Source organism: Capra hircus, chromosome 14, assembly GCF_001704415.2.
Source record: "Capra hircus breed San Clemente chromosome 14, ASM170441v1, whole genome shotgun sequence".
NCBI lineage: Eukaryota > Metazoa > Chordata > Mammalia > Artiodactyla > Bovidae > Capra > Capra hircus.
The window spans coordinates 90,701,584-90,722,826 of NC_030821.1; the positions used below are offsets into that span (position 1 = coordinate 90,701,584).

General features: G+C 37.4%; 1 long non-coding RNA gene across 1 annotated transcript in view; it reads left to right on the forward strand.

The window, feature by feature from the left end:
• The window catches only part of LOC108637541, a 123,836-nt gene that overhangs the window by 51,746 nt on the left and 50,847 nt on the right, over window positions 1–21,243 (forward strand). The window contains exon 4 of the long non-coding RNA XR_001919179.1: window positions 13,329–13,382. This is a non-coding gene — a long non-coding RNA (uncharacterized LOC108637541). The remainder of the gene's footprint in view (window positions 1–13,328; window positions 13,383–21,243) is intronic.

Sequence of the window (21,243 nt, forward strand, 5' to 3'; positions counted from 1 at the left end):
CCTAATTTTTAAGATTTCTTTCCTTCTATTAACCCTGGGGTTCTCCATTTCTTCCTTTTCTAGTTGCTTTAGGTGTAGAGTTAGGTTATTTGACTTTTTTCTTGTTTCTTGAGGTATGCCTGTATTGCTATGAACTTTCCCCTTAGCACTGCTTTTATAGTGTCCCACAGGTTTTGGGTTGTTGTGTTTTCATTTTCATTTGTATATTTTAATTTTATATACATTTTTCAATGTATATTTTAATATTTAGAACTTTTTCTTTGTTATAGTATAGAACATTTTCCTCATTGGAAGTTTGATTTCACCATCTTACTCAATTGCAGCTTACTTAACCTCATATTGTATAAACCATCTTCAGTTATCTGATTAAACTCCTAGATCTTTTATATAGTACACAGATATCTCTGTATACTTATTTCTGTTTTAATCCAAAATTTACTATCTTATTTCCTTCAGCCTAGTAATTTATGTTGCATAGCCCAAATGCAAACATTATTGATACTATTACATTTAGAATTTTATTTCTATCATGATGTCTATTCTTAGGAAGACATTGGAAGATATATGAAAACAGCCTATGTACAGAATCTCCCTCTTTCTGCAGTAGAACTATGTCTTCCTGTGGTCACTGAGCTATGCAATGCCAGCCCAAGGTACAGATAGTTATGAGAATCAAACTAATCATTAAAACTAATCAATGATATTCTCCCTCACACAAATCATTAAAGCAGATGATACAAATGGATATGACAGACCATGGCCCACTAATTTCTTACTTGTAAACAGAGCCTTGAGTTTAACTGAAATCAAGCTGTTCCATGTATTAAGTTAGGGCCAATATAAAGATTTTCTTAGCCAAGAATAATTACAAATATGAAATTACTAAAATATGAAATTGCTTATGACTAATCAATAAAAGTGAGTCAAGAATAATTGCCAAATAGGAAACTACATTATTTAGATGATAATAACTCAATTGGATCTACTGCTTTGTAATTAATGGTTTACATGGATACTTTAATCTCTGCAGTTCATGTTGTATTTCCAAAAAGTAAATACTTAATCCTCATCAGTGTGAGATAAATTAAAGAAAGAAGCTTATATTTCTTCTTCTGATGAAGGGCAAACTCTTCCAAATAGAAGTGTAGCATCTACTTTGCAGAACTACCACATAAGAATTTTAAATAACTTGGATTATTTCGGTACCAAGTGGGATTTGAGGGTGAAGAATATAGATTTCTAAATTGGAATTTCTGTAGCTATGGCAATTAATATCCTCAGTAGAGCAGAAGTACCAGGAGAAGTGTAAAGAATCAGAATCTTAGCAGTCATTGATCCATTCAACACCTAAATACAGTCCATATTGCTAGATAATATGCAGAGGGAAATGGAACTGAGGATATCCATCTATCTATCTATCTAACACTTTTGAAGTGGAATGCCTCATCATAGAGGGAGAAGTCACTGTTAGAGAAAAATCTGTGGGACATACAGATGTCCCACAGCATTCCAGAGTCAAAGACCAGGTTCTATTATTTAATTTAGAATATTTCTAGTTTTTATTGGTTGAAACAATAGTGACTGAAGAAATGCTATTTCAAAATCTATATAATAAAAAGAAATGTGATTTCTGAGTTCAGAAAACATAGAAAAAGATTAGTGTTAAAATTTACCCTGCAATCACAAAGAACAATAATTCATTATGTTTCATGTCTAAACTGCTGCCAAAGCTTTCAAATGAAATAGTTAAGTTTTGACAGCGCAGCAAATGACCTCCATTTTTTAAATTGTTGAAGGTAAGATAAAATTGTCCATCCAGTTATGGAATCTGTTTACTGCAACTGAGAATGACTGAAACATTCCTGTTCACAAAAATCTGTCCTAAAGTTTTCTTTCTGGTGACAGCTCTTATCCTTCCGTTGTCAGTGTTGCTGAAAAGGTTTGCAAGGGCTTTTTCAGCATATAGAAAAGATTCTACTCTTTTTCTTTCAAAAGTATCTATTTCTTAGTGTGTGACAACTGCTTATGATAAAATGATAGCCTTTTTATGTGTAATATAGAATTCCTTTGCTGAATACTTACACACCCTAAGGGAAATTCTTTCTTGTGTTAGTCCTGATAATTCGGTGAAATAGTATAAAAGTGGCCACTCCTTTCTCATCATAAACATTCTTAAATGCCGCTTCTCAGAACTTATATGAAAATCACTTCCCATGATTGTGGACTTTATTATACTTTTAATTACTCGTTTTTGTGTTTTGTTCTGATACCTCCAACTTATGAAATCTGTTCCCATTATTCTCATATTAAAGGCATGAAATTTTCTATAAAGACAGATAACTTTGTTTTCCATCTTAATTTTGTACACACTCTTAGAAAGACAGAGAATGCCATGGTGGTAGCCAAAGAATTTATACAGATTCTGCTTAATTTTGTGTTTCAAACCTATGAAGCATATTCTAAAGTAATAATCATAACACTTAAAATACACCTACTTGCATAACATTTTTGTTGAAGTGGGTTTTAGGGATTATATGTTCTGCAACATTTCTGGCAAGAGAGTACAAAGAATATTTTTAAATGAAACTTCCATTTTTTACTTTAGCTCCTTTTTTTGATTGAGAAGTTATGAAATATTTTACCCTCATTTCACAAATGAAAATGTGTTAAAATGCAATGAATCTACCACATTAACTCTATGAAACATTGTCTGTATTTGTTAAACACTTCAAAATTCTGCTGCGAACCAGTTAATTCTAAGTAATTTCTCAGTTAAATATTTACATGGGCTTTCATGATGATAATCTCTCGCCTGTCTTAAATATCAGCAGATTGTCCAGTGTAGCACACTGTAATAGCAACTCACTAGGACTTAAAATGGTTTAGCTGGTTGGGACTATTTTTGCATAGTTTTATCCTAGCTAAAAGAGATAAAAGCTTTAGGAATGCCTTTCCTTGTCTACATTTCTAATGTCCAGAGTTCTGTTTTAAAATGAATGCTTGTATGGGGATGTTTACATCATGAATATCCTAAATACAGTCTTAAGTTTCTCTTTCAGTAAGGCAATAAATCTTTATGATTGTAAAATTTTAGGAATAACTCAGTTTACAGTTATTTTCATAAAGCCTAAGTAGATGGAAAAAGTAAAAAAAAAGGATAGAAATTATTCTTCACCAAATTAAACTGAAGAAGAAAATAATGCATAGATTATGCAAAGATTCTATATGCAGAAAGATACTTAAGACATGATTCTCCAAATAGGAAAATGGTAAACATGTAAAACATCAATAGTAGTCAAAGATTTAAATAATCATAATAAAGATGATGTCACAAATAGTAGATGATTAATTCTTTTTTTTTAATTTGAGCTTTCACAGACTTCAGAGATTTTTTGTTTGTTTGTTTGTTTCTTGAAGTATAACATATATACAGAAGAGTATATATAACAAGTTGTAGTTAAAAATATTTTTTAATATATCCAAAATTGAATATATCCACATTACCAACATACAGATCAAGAATAAGAGCAGTTGAACATACCCATGATACCAAAATCCAGATCAAGAATCAGAGCAAGCGCTCATGGTTTTTTGATTCTATTATGATAAGAGTAGATTATTAATTCTTAGATAAACTGTAAGGCAGTTTTACTCTTAGACATCACAGAGTGGAATGATCACTTCAGATGAGAAATAGAGACAAGACTGAAAGTCCTCCAATGTGGTATTTAAGTCCAAGGCAAAGTTTTGAAAATAAATATAATTATATGTAGACCAGGAATCTGTTACCTACCACTGATGCTCAGTATTATTTTATCTCTGTTTAGTTCCTTATGATCTAGTTTTGTAAGTACTTACTAATTCTCTTCTGTAAGTATGTTAAAAGGAAAAAAGTGATTCTTTGCCCTCCAAAACTCATAGTCAACCAAGACGATGAGTAAAACATACATATAATGGCATCTACAAGGTTAGAGTAAGAAGGAATTATTGAAGGGTTCTGAGGCAAATGCTGAGCTCTGCCCAAGTTTAATTTGAGGAGCTTCAGCCTCGTTATGAGTTTTGCTAAGTGATAGGTTAATCCATTGTTTGACTTTACTAAATGCAAAGAATAGTTAGCTGGAGAATTGCAAATAACATTCAGTTCAGTTCAGTTCAGTTGCTCAGTCATGTCCGACTCTTTGCAACCCCATGAACTGCAGCACACCAGGCCTCCCTGTCCACCAGCAAGTCCCAGAGTCCACCCAAACTCATGTCCATTGAGTCGGTGATGCCATCCAGCCATCTCATCCTCTGTCGTCCACTTCTCCTCCTGCCCTCAACCTTTCCCAGCATCAGGGTCTTTTACAATGTGTCAGCACTTCTCATCAGGTGGCCAAAGTATTGGAGTTTCAGCTTCAACATCAGTCCTTCCAATGAACACCCAGGACTGATCTCCTTTAGGATGGACTGGTTGGATCATCCTCAAATTTTAATTTCCTAATTCAGGAAAAAATATGATTTTTCTATACTTCGTTGACCTATGTTTTACTACTAATAATATTGATATTATTTTTCTTTGTAAATCAACTAATAATATTTAATAAATATTCTTAATATTAATGTAATAGAGCTAGGATTAAAATTTGGTCATGGATAATCCAAATAGTGAATTGGATTAAACATATCATTGGAGATGAAAAATAACTCCACTTTTTCATCAAAATCCTTGCTGGGTCCTAGAGTTAGCAAAGGTCAGGAGTGGGGGAGTACTTAGAATCATGACTGTCTGGGAGTCATGTTAGTGGGTTTATCTGTGAGTATACCATATCTTACTTTGGGGCTTCTAACAAAAAGTTGCTCATAATTTTTTTTAATCCATTGAATACATTCCAAGTCAAGTTTAATATTTTCATCTTATGTAGGCTTTTGCTATGTAATTTTTCTTAACTAGTAAAGGGAATGGAATTTTTATTACATGTGGCTCAGAATTAACTATACTCTCTTGAATGTTCAGTATGTGTATGTTTTAGTAGCTCGCATTTAAAACCACTGAAAGATATGTCAACATTTGGATGTATATCAAAAATGTTATGTGTAAGTTTAACTATTCGTGAAATTATAATAGTTTCCAAGGGTAAAGGGGAAGAGTTTTATCTGAAGCCAAGATTGTGTCAATCTTAAAAAAATGACACAAGCCCTTGTGATTATCTTGTAATTAATCTTTGGTATATTTTGATTTGAAAATTTGGTTTTCTTATCATATCAGAAATTTACCCTCCTAAAGTTGACCTAATTAGGCAGTTTTCTTTGGCTGTTTATCATTTGGCAGGTGTTTTTGGTCAAACAAACAAAAAGAACTGATCACATTTTTAATTCCCTGGTTTTTTCAGTTCAGTCCAGTTCAGTTGCTCAGTCGTGTCCGACTCTTTGCAACCCCATGAATCGCAGCACGCCAGGCCTCCCTGTCCATCACCAACTCCCAGAGTTCACCCAAGCTCATGTCCATCGAGTCGGTAATGCCATCAAGCCATCTCATCCTCTGTCATCCCCTTCTCCTCTTGCCCCTAATCCCTCCCAGCATCAGAGTCTTTTCCAATGAGTCAACTCTTCACATGAGGTAGCCGAAGTATTGGAGTTTCAGCTTTAGCATCAGTCCTTCAAAAGAACGCCCAGGACTGATCTCATTTAGAATGGACTGGTTTGATCTCCTTGCAGTCCAAGGCCACCCTGGTTTTTATTCCTGCCTAAATCAATAAATACCAACCCCAGGTTAGTAGGTGCCAAATATGCTACTGATGATCAGTGAAGAAATAACTCCAGAAAGAATGAAGGGAGGCAGCCAAAGCTAAAACAACACCCAGTTGTGGATGGGACTGGTGATAGAAGCAAGGTTCAATGCTGTAAAGAGCATTATTTCATAGGAACCTGGAATGTTAGGTCCATGAATCAAGGCAAATTGCAAGTGGTCAAACAGGAGATGGCAAGAGTGAACATCGACATTCTAGGAATTAGCGAACTAAGATGGACTGGAATGGATGAATTTAACTCAGATGACCATTATATCTACTACTGTGGGCAGGAATCCCTTAGAAGAAATGGAGTAGCCATCATAGTCAACAAAAGAGTCTGAAATGCAGTACTTGAACGCAGTCTCACAAATGACAGAATGATCTGTGTTCGTTTCCAAGGCAGACAATTCAATATCATAGTAATCCAAGTCTATGCCCTGACCAGTAATGCTGAAGAAGCTAAAATTGAACAGTTCTATGAAGATCTACAAGACCTTCTAGAACTAACACCCAAAAAAGATATCTTTTTCATTATAGGGGACTGGAATGCAAAAGTAGGAAGTCAAGAAACACCTGGAGTAACAGGCAAATTTGGCCTTCGAGTACGGAATGAAGTAGGGCAAAGGCTAATAGCATTCTGCCAAGAGAATGCACTGGTCATAGCAAACACCCTCTTCCAACAACACAAGAGAAGACTCTACACATGGACATCACCAGATGGTTGACACCAAACTCAGATTGATTATATTCTTTGCAGCCAAAGATAGAGAAGCTCTATACAGTCAGCATAAACAAGACTGGGAGCTGACTATGGCTCAGATCATGAACTCTTTATTACCAAATTCAGACTGAAATTGAAGAAAGTGGAGTAAACCACTAGCCCATTTAGGCATGACCTAAATCAAATCCCTTATGACTATACAGTGGAAGTGAGAAATAGATTTAAGGGACTAGATCTGACAGACAGAGTGCCTGATGAACTATGGACAAAGGTTCCTGACATTGTACAGGAGACAGGAATTAAGACTATACCCACCCCCCCACACAGAAAAAAAGCAATGCAAAAGGGTAAAATGGCTGTCTGAGGAGGCCTTACATATAGATGTGAAAGAAGGGAGGTGAAAAGCAAAGGAGAAAAGGAAAGATATACCCATTTCAATACAGAGTTCCAAAAAATAGCAAGGAGAGACAAGAAAGCCTTCCTGAGCAATCAATGCAAAGAAATAGAGGAAAACAATAGGATGGGAAAGACCAGAGATCTCTTCAAGAAAATTAGAGATACCAAGGGAACATTTCATGCAAAAATGGGCTCGATAAAGCATAGAAACTGTCTGGACCTAACAGAAGCAGAAGATATTAAGAAGAGGTGGCAAGAATACACAGAAGGACTGTACAAAAAAGATCTTCATGACCCAGATAATCACAATGGTGTGATCACTCATCTAGAGCCAGACATCCTGGAATGTGAAATCAAGTGGGTCTTAGGAAGCATCACTGCAAAAAAGGCTAGTGGAGCTGATGGAATTCCAGTTGAGCTATTTCAAATCCTGAAAGATGATGCTGTGAAAGTGCTGCACTCAATATGCCAGCAAATTGGGAAAACTCAGCAGTGGCCACAGGACTGGAAAAGGAGGTCAGTTTTCATTCCAATCCCAAAGAAAGGCAATGCCAAAGAATGCTCAAACTACTGCACAATTGTGCTCATCTCACATGCTAGTAAAGTAATGCTCAAAATTCTCCAAGCCAGGCTTCAGCAATATGTGAAGCATGAAGTTCCAGATGGTCAAGCTGGTTTTAGAAAAGGCAGAGGAATCAGAGCTCAAACTGCTGACATCTGCTGAATCATTGAAAAAGCAAGAGAGTTCCAGAAAAACATCTATTTCTGCTTTATTGACTATGCCAAAGCCTTTGACTATGTGCATCACAATAAACTATGGAAAATTCTGTAAGAGATGGGAATACCAGACCACCTGACCTGCCTCTTGAGAAACCTGTATGCAGGCCAGAAAGCAACAGTTAGAACTGGACATGGAACAACAGACTGGTTCCAAATAGGAAAAGGAGTATGTCAAGGCTGTATATTGTCACCCTGCCTATTTAACTTATATGCAGAGTACATCATGAGAAATGCTGGACTGGAAGAAACACAAGCTGGAATCAACATTACCGGGAGAAATATCAATAACCTCAGATATTCAGATGACACCACCCTTATGGAGAAAGTGAACAAGGACTTAAGAGCCTCTTGATGAAAGTGAAAGAGGAAAGTGAAAAAGTTGTCTTAAAGCTCAAACTTCAAAAAATTAAAATCACGGCATCCAGTCCCATCACTTCATGGCAAATAGATGGGGAAAGAGTGGAAACAGTGTGAGACTTTATTTTTTGGGCTCCAAAATCACTGCAGATGGTGACTGCAGCCATGAAATTAAAAGACGTTTACTCCTTGGAAGGAAAGTTATGACCAACCTAGGAAGCATATTAATAAGCATAGACATTACTTTGTCAACAAAGGTCTGTCTAATCAGTGGTCATGTATGGATGTGAGAGTTGGAGTATAAAAAAAGCTGAGTGCCAAAGAATTGATGCTTTTGAACTGTGGTGTTGGAGAAGACTCTTGAGAGGCCCTTGGACTGCAAGGAGATTCAACCAGTCCATCCTAAAGGAGATCAGTCCTGGGTATTCATTGGAAGGACTGATGCTGAGGCTGAAACTCCAATACTTTGGCTACCTGATGTGAAGAGTTGACTCATTTGAAAAGACCCTGATGCTGGGAAAGATTGAGGACAGAAAGAGAAGGGGGCGACAGAGGATGAAATGGTTGGATGGCATCACCGACTCGGTGGACATGGGTTTGGGTGGACTCTGGGAGTTGGTGATAGACAGGGATGCCTGGCATGCTGTGGTTCATGGGGTCGCAAAGAGTTGGACACAACTGAGTGACTGAACTGAAATCAATAAAACATAGGCTCTACATGTCCCTGTAACATTAATTTTTCCAAAAATAGGTAAAAGAATAAATACGTATATTTTATGAATGCTTGCTAGTTGTTCAGTCACGGCCAGCTCTTTGAGACCCCATGATTCCCACCAGATTCCTCTGTCCATGGGATTTTTCCAGGCAAGAATACTGGAGTAGATTTCCATTTCCTTCTCCACATTTTATGAATACTTTGTGGAGGAAGACTCAGGAAGATCTGGCTAACACTGAGCATTGTTGATGGCTTGCCAGGTGGATCAACAGTAAAGAATTCACCTGCAGTGCAGGAGGCACAGGAGACATGGGTTCAAGCACTGAGTCGGGAAGATCCTATGGAGGGAGAAATGGCAACCCATTCCAGTATTCTTGCCAGGAAAATCCCATGGACAGAGGGGCCTGGCAAGCTACAGTCCATAGTGTCACAAAGACTAGAACTTGACTGAGCGATTGATCACACACGCACAATCATTGGTGATACATGTAGAATTTTTTGTATAAATGCTTTTTCAAAATTAGTTACAGGAATTTATACTAAATTCTGACAATTTTAATCAAAGAAAAGCTATGAGTGAAAAATTAAAATATATTTGTGATATTTTTATTCTAAATAAAGTTGGATGGTGAAATTACCATGACATGACATTTATGAAAATTTAATTTCTATGAAAAACCAAAAAATATATATACATAGTAAATACATCCTCACAAGCACACCTGATGTTTTACTTTAAATGTAGTTATGACTTTTAAAGAAAATGGTTACATTATAAAAATGAATCCTAATTTTTAAAAATTAGATAATAATGCCTCTCCTGAAGGGATGAAGGTGAATTCAGATGTCCAAGTGTGTCTTTACTAGATTTCTCATATTCCAAAGAGCTTAAGGCATTTAATATATAATAGGTTAACCATACATATTCTAAAAACCCATTGAAAGTGCTGGCTTTACCCAAAAGCTTTTTTTTTTTTTAAACAGTGGATTGATTTCTCATTATGATTTTTTTTTTTCAGTCATAAACAGGTGCTTGGTGTTGAATAAGACAGTGATTCTACCATTGTACTTACAGTCTGGTGAATCATTTCCTAAATAATTATTTAAATGGAATTATGATAAATAATTTAAAGGACAAGTACAGGCACCTTAAGACTAATGCAATAGACATTCATCTCTTTATGTGGACAATCCAGGGAGGTCAGGCTGTCTTTTCTTGAGGTCAGTTTGTGCTCTGGGGAATGGAGGGGTCTGTGTCTAGTGTCACCTAGAAAGCTCTTACAGGTGAGCAAGTAAGCAGGTGGTGAAGCAGAACGATGGAGGAGAGTAATAGATGGATCAAATCCACCTATTTGGAGGTACATCAGTTGGACTTGGGGACTGGATGTGAAAGAGAAGTGAGAGAGGCAAGTATGGAAGGCGAGTTCTAGGTTCCCAACAAGAGCTCTAGCAGGATGGTGCGTGGGTCTGCAGAGTTGGGGTGCTGGAAAAGGCCCAGTTTTGGTGGGAGGGCCCTAAATGTGGTGTCGCTGTGCTAAATTCACATGCTGGTGAGAGCAGAGTGGGTGTATCAGGCAGGCAGTTGGATGTGTGGACCTACAAGCTCAAATATAAACTGAATAAAAATTTTGGCATCATTGGCCTGGAGAATCCAAAGTCCATTGTATAATACGAGATCATAGCAGGAGAATGGGGAGAAAATGGGCCTGAACCCTCACACTGAAAGGCATTATAGGGAAGGAGGAAGCAGCCAGAGAGACTGAGAAGCCTCCAGAAGGGTAACAACTAGCCATCAATCCCAAAGACTTTACACAGCAGTGGCATCATCATTCTGGTTTTTGTGTTGAGATTTTCTGTGTAATAGTAATTATCTGTGAGAATTGGGAGATTCAGATTAGTGCACCTGGGACTTCCTGCACCTTTTGTAAAATTGAAAAAAAAAAAAGGTTATTTTTTCTACCACTTGAAAGAATACTTTTCATGAGAAAGTATTAAATAATGTCTATGAGGCTAAAAATTAAGTGGTATGAGTAGGTGAATGTTGAAGCTGATGTCATAACCAGGTGTTTTCTCAGAGGGAAACTACAGAGCCACTCTCAACCAAAAATGCTGTTGCATTTATAGAGTTTAAATACATGAAGAGGCATTTTTTTTCTGCCTATAAATATTGTTACCATTAATTGATGGCAGGCTGATTAAAAAAAAAAAAAGACATGGTTCCAATCAAATGAGAGTCATCCCTGGGAGTGATCACTGGTTAAGAATCTTTCTTTTGTTTTGTCGTGTTAACTCTGAAGATAAACCAGTTAAAGGACAGTTCACCATTATTAAGGTATTGTATAGTCTAAGCTTGGAAGCGCTCAGATCACTTTATTATTTTTTTTATTTTTTAAATTTTAAAATCTTTAATTCTTACATGCGTTCCCAAACATGAACCCCCCTCCCACCTCCCTCCCCACAACATCTCTCTGGGTCATCCCCATGCACCAGCCTGAAGCAAGCTGCACCCTACGTCAGACATGGACTGGCGATTCAATTCTTACATGACAATATACATGTTAGAATTCCCATTCTCCCAAATTATCCCACCCTCTCCCTCTCCCTCTGAGTCCAAAAGTCCGTTATACACATCTGTGTCTTTTTTCCTGTCTTGCATACAGGGTCGTCATTGCCATCTTCCTAAATTCCATATATATGTGTTAGTATACTGTATTGGTGTTTTTCTTTCTGGCTTACTTCACTCTGTATAATTGGCTCCAGTTTCATCCATCTCATCAGAACTGATTCAAATGAATTCTTTTTAACGGCTGAGTAATACTCCATTGTGTATATGTACCACAGCTTTCTTATCCATTCATCTGCTGATGGACATCTAGGTTGTTTCCATGTCCTGGCTATTATAAACAGTGCTGCGATGAACATTGGGGTACATGTGTCTCTTTCAATTCTGGTTTCCTCGGTGTGTATGCCCAGAAGTGGGATTGCTGGGTCATAAGGTAGTTCTATTTGCAATTTTTTAAGGAATCTCCACACTGTTCTCCATAGTGGCTGTACTAGTTTGCATTCCCACCAACAGTGTAGGAGGGTTCCCTTTTCTCCACACCCTCTCCAGCATTTATTGCTTGCAGATTTTTGGATCGCAGCCATTCTGACTGGTGTGAAGTGGTACCTCATTGTGGTTTTGATTTGCATTTCTCTAATAATGAGTGATGTTGAGCATCTTTTCATGTGTTTGTTAGCCATCTGTATGTCTTCTTTGGAGAAATGTCTATTTAGTTCTTTGGCCCATTTTTTGATTGGGTTGTTCATTTTTCTGGAATTGAGCTGCATAAGTTGCTTGTATATTTTTGAGATTAGTTGTTTGTCAGTTGCTTCATTTGCTATTATTTTCTCCCATTCAGAAGGCTGTCTTTTCACCTTGCTTATATTTTCCTTTGTTGTGCAGAAGCTTTAAATTTTAATTAGATCCCATTTGTTTATTTTTGCTTTTATTTCCAGAATTCTGGGAGGTGGATCATAGAGGATCCTGCTGTGATTTATGTCTGAGAGTGTTTTGCCTATGTTCTCCTCTAGGAGTTTTATAGTTTCTGGTCTTACATTTAGATCTTTAATCCATTTTGAGTTTATTTTCCCTGTCAAGCTACCAGCCACATTTTTCACAGAACTAGAACAAATAATTTCAAGATTTGTATGGAAATACAAAAAACCTCGAACAGCCAAAGCAATCTTGAGAAAGAAGAATGGAACTGGAGGAATCAACTTGCCTGACTTCAGGCTCTACTACAAAGCCACAGTCATCAAGACAGTATGGTACTGGCACAAAGACAGACATATAGATCAATGGAACAAAATAGAAAGCCCAGAGATAAATCCACACACATATGGACACCTTATCTTTGACAAAGGAGGCAAGAATATACAATGGAGTAAAGACAATCTCTTTAACAAGTGGTGCTGGGAAAACTGGTCAACCACGTGTAAAAGAATGAAACTAGATCACTTTCTAACACCGTACACAAAAATAAACTCAGATCACTTTAAAAGTTTTTGTATACATCTGTGTCTCTTTTGCTGTCTTGCATACAGGGTTATCATTACCATCTTTCTAAATTCCATATATATGTGTTAGTATACTGTATTGGTGTTTTTCTTTCTGGCTTACTTCACTCTGTATAATAGGCTCCAGTTTCATCCACCTCATTAGAACTGATTCAAATGTATTCTTTTTTATGGCTGAGTAATATTCTACTGTATATAAGTACCACAGCTTTCTTATCCATTCATCTGCTGATGGACATCTAGGTTGCTTCCATGTCCTGGCAGGGATGGTATGGGGAGGGAGGAGGGAGGGGGGTTCATGATGGGGAACACGTGTATACCTGTGGCAGATTCATGTTGATGTATGGCAAAACCAATACAATATTGTAAAGTAATTAACCTCCAATTAAAATAAATAAATTTATATTAAAATAAATAAATCACAAAAAAGTTTTTGTATAATCAATAAAATTAGTATTAATTTTCACAGCATTCTTTGTAAGGCAGGCATACTTAAAGCAATTGACTAATATGTGTTCTTTTTGCCTTGTAGGGCTCCCTGGGGATACAAGGCCCCCAAGGTCCACCTGGAAAAGAAGGTCAGAGGGTAAGTAAACTCAGAACAGCTGGCAGGCATACTAACTCAAAGGTTACTTATTTCTGAACACTTATAAAAATAAATTGGAATACAGCAGGCAAATGGCCAGTGGGAAAATATCAACTATCTGAAACCTGACATTTGAGATTTTGACAGAGCTTTTACAATCCAGAAAATTCTATATATTTTCCAGATTGGCAGCACAAGTGTGGAGATACTGTTTGGGTGAAATGAATTAACTGTAATTTGATCTGGAACACGTGATCCTATTTTGAGGGTTTTGAGTTAAGCTCATCTTTGCTGATTTAAGTTTAATGAGTTATCTTTGCAGAGTTTTAGCCTGTTCATGAATTCAGGAAAGACCGTGGATATTAAGTGCATTTTTTAGCCAAATTAAATTATTGACATTGGTGACTCTTTGTAGTTAACTTTTCCTACCTTTGAGATATGTATGTATCACGTGAACACATCGTACTTGCCGAGGGAGTATAGCAGTCAACTTCCAGTTCAGTTAGGCTTACTGGCTCCCAGTAAAAGGAAGCCCTGCAGTGAGACTTGGTTAGCCCTCCATGAACACTCTCTGCAGTGGGGTACCCCATTCCTGTGGCTAACTGTTATTAACTATTTTGAAATCATGCTAAAGATTACAAACATTTTATATGCGCTTTCTTATATGAGTAGTATTTTTAACTTTTGTTACCTTATAGATGAGAATTGTGTGACTCATGGAGTGTAGATGCCTTGCCTAAAGTTATAGAACTAATGAAAAATCAAGCTAGGACTTGAATTTGGGCTTTCTGACTTTGGATTTCATGTTCTCTTTTACTGTCTCAGCATATTAACCCCAGAACTCTTTCTTAGTCATTTAAATTTATTATTCCTTGTTCTGCCCCCTGGCAAATAAGTCTGTTGCCTTAGATATATGAGTCCTTCAAATATTTGAAGACCTATGGTGTTTTTACCAAGGTTTACCTTTTGTCAGATTGATAATAAAATCCACATTCTCTAAGCTCTTCCTCTTGTCTAGATTATTGACTACCTAACATGCCAACAGTCTTTCCCAGAAAACACTCATGAACCTTCTGAAGGTGTCAGTAATGGAACTGGAGGTATATATGATATTCAGGGCAGAGTTAAGTGTGGCAAATATGCCCTGTGCCTATGACCACAGGCTTCTCTTGCAACCTAAGATGAGCCAATGCTCCTGTTAATGGCATCACACTTTGTTTTTCCTAACTCCTTCTACTAGAGCAGCTCTCTTTTTTACAATTTGTTTTCCAGAGTTACAATTAAAAGTTCATTAGGAAAAAAAATGAACTAGATGACATCGAAGTTTGTTCAGTTAAAAAATTCTGTATCCAGTTCTTTTTCCCAGTGGCTATTTCAGTGAACATAATAGGGTTTAATAAGTTTGGATGATGAAAAAAACAGAAGAAAAATGTTGTGAATAATAGCTAACATTTATGACGTACCTATTTAATTTTATTTGTTTCTCACAATAGCTCTGTGAGGTAGATTCTACTACAGTGCTCATAGGGAAACGGAGTTTGTTCGGGAGCCTGAATAGAACACATTACTATTAAGTAGATTATGTGGATATTTTAAAACTATCTACAAAGTAGTCTCATTTGGGTTCTACTCTCAACACCTATGTGTATAATTATAGTTTCCTCTTTTTAGCTCTCCAGCTCACTATCCAAGAGTTCATTAATCCACCTGATCAAAGTTGTAAATAGTCTAGAGAAAAAGTTGAAGACTACTTCCCTAGATCTGTGCTTTTGAGGCTGCCTTAAGCATTTTACCCACTGGAGGCAGAGGACTAGATGAAATGACCTTGTGTAGTTATGCCTAAGCTTCTTATTTTCTCAGTCATGGCCAAGATGGTTGTTCCATTTAGGACCATGTTTCCTAATTAACTTCTGTCTTCAGCGTCCAGGGTACACTTTGCTCATAGTAACTACCCCTTCATGGAAACTGAGTGATCAGTTATACCCCCTAGTTAATATATAAAGAACAAAGTAATTAAGGAACACATAATGAAATATGTAAGGAACACATGCAACTCAGTAGCAAAACATGCAATAACCCAGTTTTCAACGGGACAAAGGACCTGAATAGACACTTATCAGAAGACGACATACAAATGGCCAGTGGCTATGTGAGAAAGTGCTCAGTGTAGCTAATCATTAAGGAAAACTAATCAAAACCACAGTGAGTATCACCCCACAGTTGCTAGAATGGCCAGTATCAGAAAGACAAGAGATAAGCATTGACAAAGTTATGGAGAAGAGGGAACCCAGGCTCCCTGCTGGTGGGAATGTAAATTGGTGTAGCCCCCATGGAGAACAGTATGGAGGTTCCTCCAAAAAGTAGAACTACCTTATGAGCCACCAGTCTCACTTGTGAGTGCATGTCTAAAGGAATGAAACCAGTATTTTGAAGAAATATGCATACTCCCATGATATGGAAGCAACCTAAATATCTATTGACAGATGAATGAATAAAGAAAATACGATTAAACACACGCATACAGTGGAATATTATTTCAGCCTTAATAAAGAAGGAAATCTTGCAATTGTAACAAAATGGATGAACCTGGAGGACATTATGCTGAATGAAATAAGCCAGGCATGGAAAGACAAATGCTCACTTATATGTGGAATCTGAAAATGTAAAAATCCATAGAAACAGAGAGTAGAGTGGTGATTACTATAGGATGGGGGAGGGGGGAGATGTGGATCACAGGGTACAAAGTTTTAGGTGTACAAGATGAATAAGTTCTGGGGACCTTAATGTACAGCAATGAGAGTGTAATTAATACTGTGTTGTATACTTAAGTCTTAGGGGTTTCCACCACAAAGAGGTAACTATTTGTGAGCAGATGGATCTGTTAATTAACTTGATTATTGTAACTATTTCATGATGTGTTAAGTATATCAGGTCAAGTTGTATACCTTAAATATATGCAGTTTTAATTTTCAACAATGACTCAATAAAGTAGAATGATAATAAAACTAAGAAACAGGGTTTTAATTTCAACTCCAGAAAGTAGTTTATAGTCCCTGGGTGGTTTGGGATGGAAATTATGGAGCTAAGTGGGTGAAGGTAGGCAGAGTGTCCGACTTCCTCCCTCAGTAGCAGCAGTTTTTTAAAAAAAATTTGTGTGGTAAGAACATTTAACCATGAGGTCTACTCTCTTAACAAATTTTAAGTATACAATGAAATTGTACTTCTTTTTAAAAATAAAGTATAGTTGATTTGTAATGTCAGGTTAATTATTGCTGTACAGCAAAGTAACTCAGTTACATAGGCATTCCTTTTTAATATTCTTTTCCATTATGGCTTATCATAGGATATTAAATATAGTTCCCTGTGCTATAGCATAAGCGCTTGTGGTTTATCAATTCTATATATAAAAGCTTGCATCTGCTAACCCCAACCTACCTCTCTATAGCTCCCCCAACCCCCTCCCCCTTGCAACCACAAGCGTGTTCTGTGTATCCCTGAGTCTGTTTCTGTTTACATTGAAACTGTACTTCCAACTTGGACTGACAAGTGGTCATTTCAAGGCACTGCCTCCTTTGTTTTAACGAAAACTTCTTCCCAGTCAGATCTTTGCCATTCCTACAGCTGTGCAGTGGCCTTTCTGAATCACAGAGTAGGAACTGATCCTTGTCGTCATTAAATTTCACCTTCTGCGTTTTAGTTTCTAACACCTTTCTGTTAGGTGTTTCCCAGTGAAATAGCTCTGCTGCTGCTGCTGCTAAGTCACTTCCGTCATGTCCGACTCAGTGCAACCCCATAGACAGCAGCCCACCAGGCTCCCCCATCCCTGGGATTCTCCAGGCAAGAACACTGGAGTGGGTTGCCATTTCCTTCTCCAATGCATGAAAGTGAAAAGTCAAAGTGAAGTCGCTCAGTCATGTCTGACTCTTAGTTCTACACCACCTTAAATTTTGATAAGCCTACCCTCTGAGTCTTCATTCATATCACTAATGAATCCTGAGCAGGACAGGCCTGACTCCATGTAACACCTTGTCTACCATTGATGTTCGTGTGGCATGATACAAATCATGTACAAATACATCTGACCTCTCCTTCCTTCCCACCCACATTTCTTAATCTGTCTTGTAAGATAATTATAAGAGTCTTTGTCAGACTAGCTGAAATGAAAAATATTCAAATGAGGTTCTTTAAAAATAATGATGCTTCAAATTGAAATCGTACACCCTAACAAAGCTTACATTTCAGAAGAAGGTGAATTAACCAGTAATTCAAACTTATGTATTCTTCATGATAATTATGAAGGAGCATATTCAAATTATAAAGTCCAACCACTATATTATGCAAATTTGCTCCATTTATAAATATGTATAGTCCAGGTAATTTTATATTACTTTTTATTCTATCTTATCAAGAGTAACAGTGTCAGAAACTAAAGAATGTAGTAGAATTTTACAGATAATGTTAGGCCAGCTTTGTTATTATTACTACTGCTTTTTCACAAATGCCGTATAGTTAAAGGAAGACATTTAGGTCAGGTATTATTGATGTTAGTCACATTTAAAAATGATTATTTCCAAATGTGCTCAATGACTCATTCTGCTTTTCAGTTACTTGAAGGGGAAGCACATTAAAGAAATAAGTAGTCTTAAATATTTTCATTTAGGGCCAACTTACTGCCATTATTTCTTCTCTACTCAAGAGTTAAGCCATGCACAGCTCTTTTGGACACACAAATGTACGTGTCTGTGTGTGAGTATGTGTATGTACATACGCACAAACAGACGTACACACTGAAAGCTAAGACCAATAAGATTTCATTTCTCTGAAATTTGTATAGAAAACAACAGAAAAATTTAGGAATTTAACATTCTTTTCTATTAACCTATTCTCAAGCAAATCCATATGTTTTTACAGGTGTTTGATCAGGAAGGAGCTGACTATCACTAAGTTTATTGAGATGAAATATATAATATGTGCAAGTTTATGTACCTTACTCCTAGGTATAACATCTTTAAGGAAAGTAGAAGAAATCGTTGATTTGTTAGTTTTTCTCAATGATTAAAAAGAGAGTATCTTCTATTCTACAATATCAAATACAAGTGTCAAATGGAAACGTACCTTTAAAAAAATTATGTTTCTATAAAGCATCATAGAAAAATGTTAATAATACTACTGTTACTTCTATTAAGGCATAAGGACTCTGACTGATAAATTCCTGTTATTTTTCTGTTTAACCCTTTGTGTAGTTTTCTATATGCACAGTAAGAACATTATTTTTTCACAAGTACCACACCAAAAATTCTGTTTAAATTTTCATTAGTTGACTTTATCTTCTTCACTGTCTTAGAAGCTACTAAATTTCAGATTATGTGTTCATCTAATAAAACATAGTAGCAGTGTACTTCTTGTACTTAAGAGCTGCTGTTAACCTTAACAATGTTTGGTGGTGATGTATATCTGAGATTTGTGGTTTTCTGCTTTTGTTTAACCTCCTTATTTCTTCTTTGAATCTTTTATAGACCATTATTTTTTCCCTCTGTTATCTTTTTGAAGTCCTATAAGTAAAACATTTTACTGACACCTGTTTGGGTCTAACATCTTTTATAGATTAACACAGTTTTTAAAATTCAACAAATGTTGAATATTGACCCTAAGCCTCAAACGGGGGTTTATCAGGGAGCAGTAGAGAAGGGCATGCTGGGAACACTTGTCTGGAGACCAAGGAGATGTCCAGCCGTGATGACAGAGAAGGCCCAGGAGGGTGACCAGGATGCTGCAGGGCCAGGAAGTAAGCAGAAGAGAGTTTCAGGGTGCATAGAGGATTCAGCAGCATTAAAATGTGGAGCAAAGTTGGAGGAGAGATACTGGTTAAAAGAAGAGATGACTGGAACTGGTGCCAACTGAGAGAGAAGATTTGGTTGAATAAATGGGAGAGCACTGGAAACAAAACTTGCGAGAAAAGATATGAGGGGATTAGGGGGTACATTGTGAGGAAGGAAAGGCAGCGATGGGGAATCTTGGTGGGGAGAAAAGGATAGGAACTGCATGGGAGCCCAAGGAGATGTCTTAGTGAAAAGGGGAATATTTCAGATGGCTGAGCATGTCTGTGAAAGTTTACAGGAAACACCTCAAAAGAACTGGCATTTGTACCAATTCCCTCTAACATATGGATTCCTTATGCTTCCCTGGTGGCTTAGCTGGTAAAGAATCCACCTGCAATGTGGGAGCCCTGGGTTCGATCCCTGGGTTGGGAAGATCCCCTGGAGAAGCGAATGGCTACCCACTCCAGTACTCTGGCCAGGAGAATTTCCATGGACTGGATAGTCCAAGGGGTCACAAAGAGTGAGACGCAACTGAGAGATTTTCACTTTTATTTTTCTTAATAACTTTTACAAAAACATAAAAAATAATTATCATTTTAAGTGTCCTTCGATTTCTCCTTACAGTCACATTAAGTGCATGACTGAACAACCTCTTGGTTTGAAACAACCAGGGCCTGTTGTTAGTCACTCTAGGTCTCTGAAAGAACATTTATTGGTGAATCAGCTAGGAACTTCCCCAAACACAAGATTGTTTGGCTGAACCTAGGTGACACCACACTCTTACTTTCTCTGCTGCTGGATCTCAATTTCAATCCTGAATAGAGAATTTATATTTTAAATGCCATATAAGTCACCTTCTTGGAGAAGGAAATGGCAACCCACTCTAGTGTTCTTGCCTGGAGAATCCCATGGACAGAGGAGCCTGGCGGGCTACAGGCCATGGGGTCACAAAGAGTTGGACACAACTAAGGAGTAAGTCAAGGCTGCATATTGTCACCCTGCTTATTTAACTTCTATGCAGAGTACATCATGAGAAACGCTGGGCTGGATGAAGCACAAGCTGGAATCAAGATTGCTGGGAGAAATATCAATAACCTCAGATATGCAGATGACACCATCCTTATGGCAGAAAGTGAAGAACTAAAGAGCCTCTTGATGAAAGCGAAAGAGGAAAGTGAAAAAGTTGGCTTAAGACTCAACATTCAGAAAACTAAGATCATGGCATCTGGTCCCATCATTTCATGGCAAATATTGGGGAAACATTGGAAACAGTGACAGACTTCGCTTTTTGGGGCTCCAAAATCACTGCAGATGGTGACTGCAGCCATGAAATTAAAAGACACTTGCTCCTTGGAAGAAAATGTATGACCAACCTAGACAGCATATTCAAAAGCAGAGACATTACTCTGCCAACAAAGGTCCATCTAGTCAAAACTTTGGTTTTTCCAGTGGTCATGTATGGATGTGTTGTTGTTTAGTCATAGTCCTGTCTGACTCTTTTGTGACCCCATGGACTGCAGCCTGCCAGGCTCCCCTGTCCGTGGGATTTTCCCAGGCAAGAATACTGGAGTTGGTTGCCATTTCTTTCTCCAGGGGAACTTCCTGACCCAGGGATTGAACCCAGGTCTCTTGCATCTCCTGCATTGGCAGACAGATTCTTTATCACTGAGCCACAAGAAAAGCCCTGTATGGATGTGAGAGTTGGACTGTAAAGAAAGTTGAGCACTGAAGAATTGATGCTTTTAAACTGTGGTGTTGGAGAAGACTCTTGAGAGTCCCTTGGACTGCAAGGAGATATAACCAGTCCATCCTAAAGGAGATCAGTCCTGGGTGTTCATTGGAAATACTGATGCTGAAGCTGAAACTCCAATACTTCGGCCACCTGATGAGAAGAACTGACCCATTGAAAAGATCCTGATGCTGGGAAAGACTGAAGGAAGGAAGATAAGGGGACAACAGAGGATGAGATGGTTGGATGGCATCACCAACTCAATGGACATGTGTTTGAGCAAGCTCCAGGAGTTGATGATGGACAGGGGAGC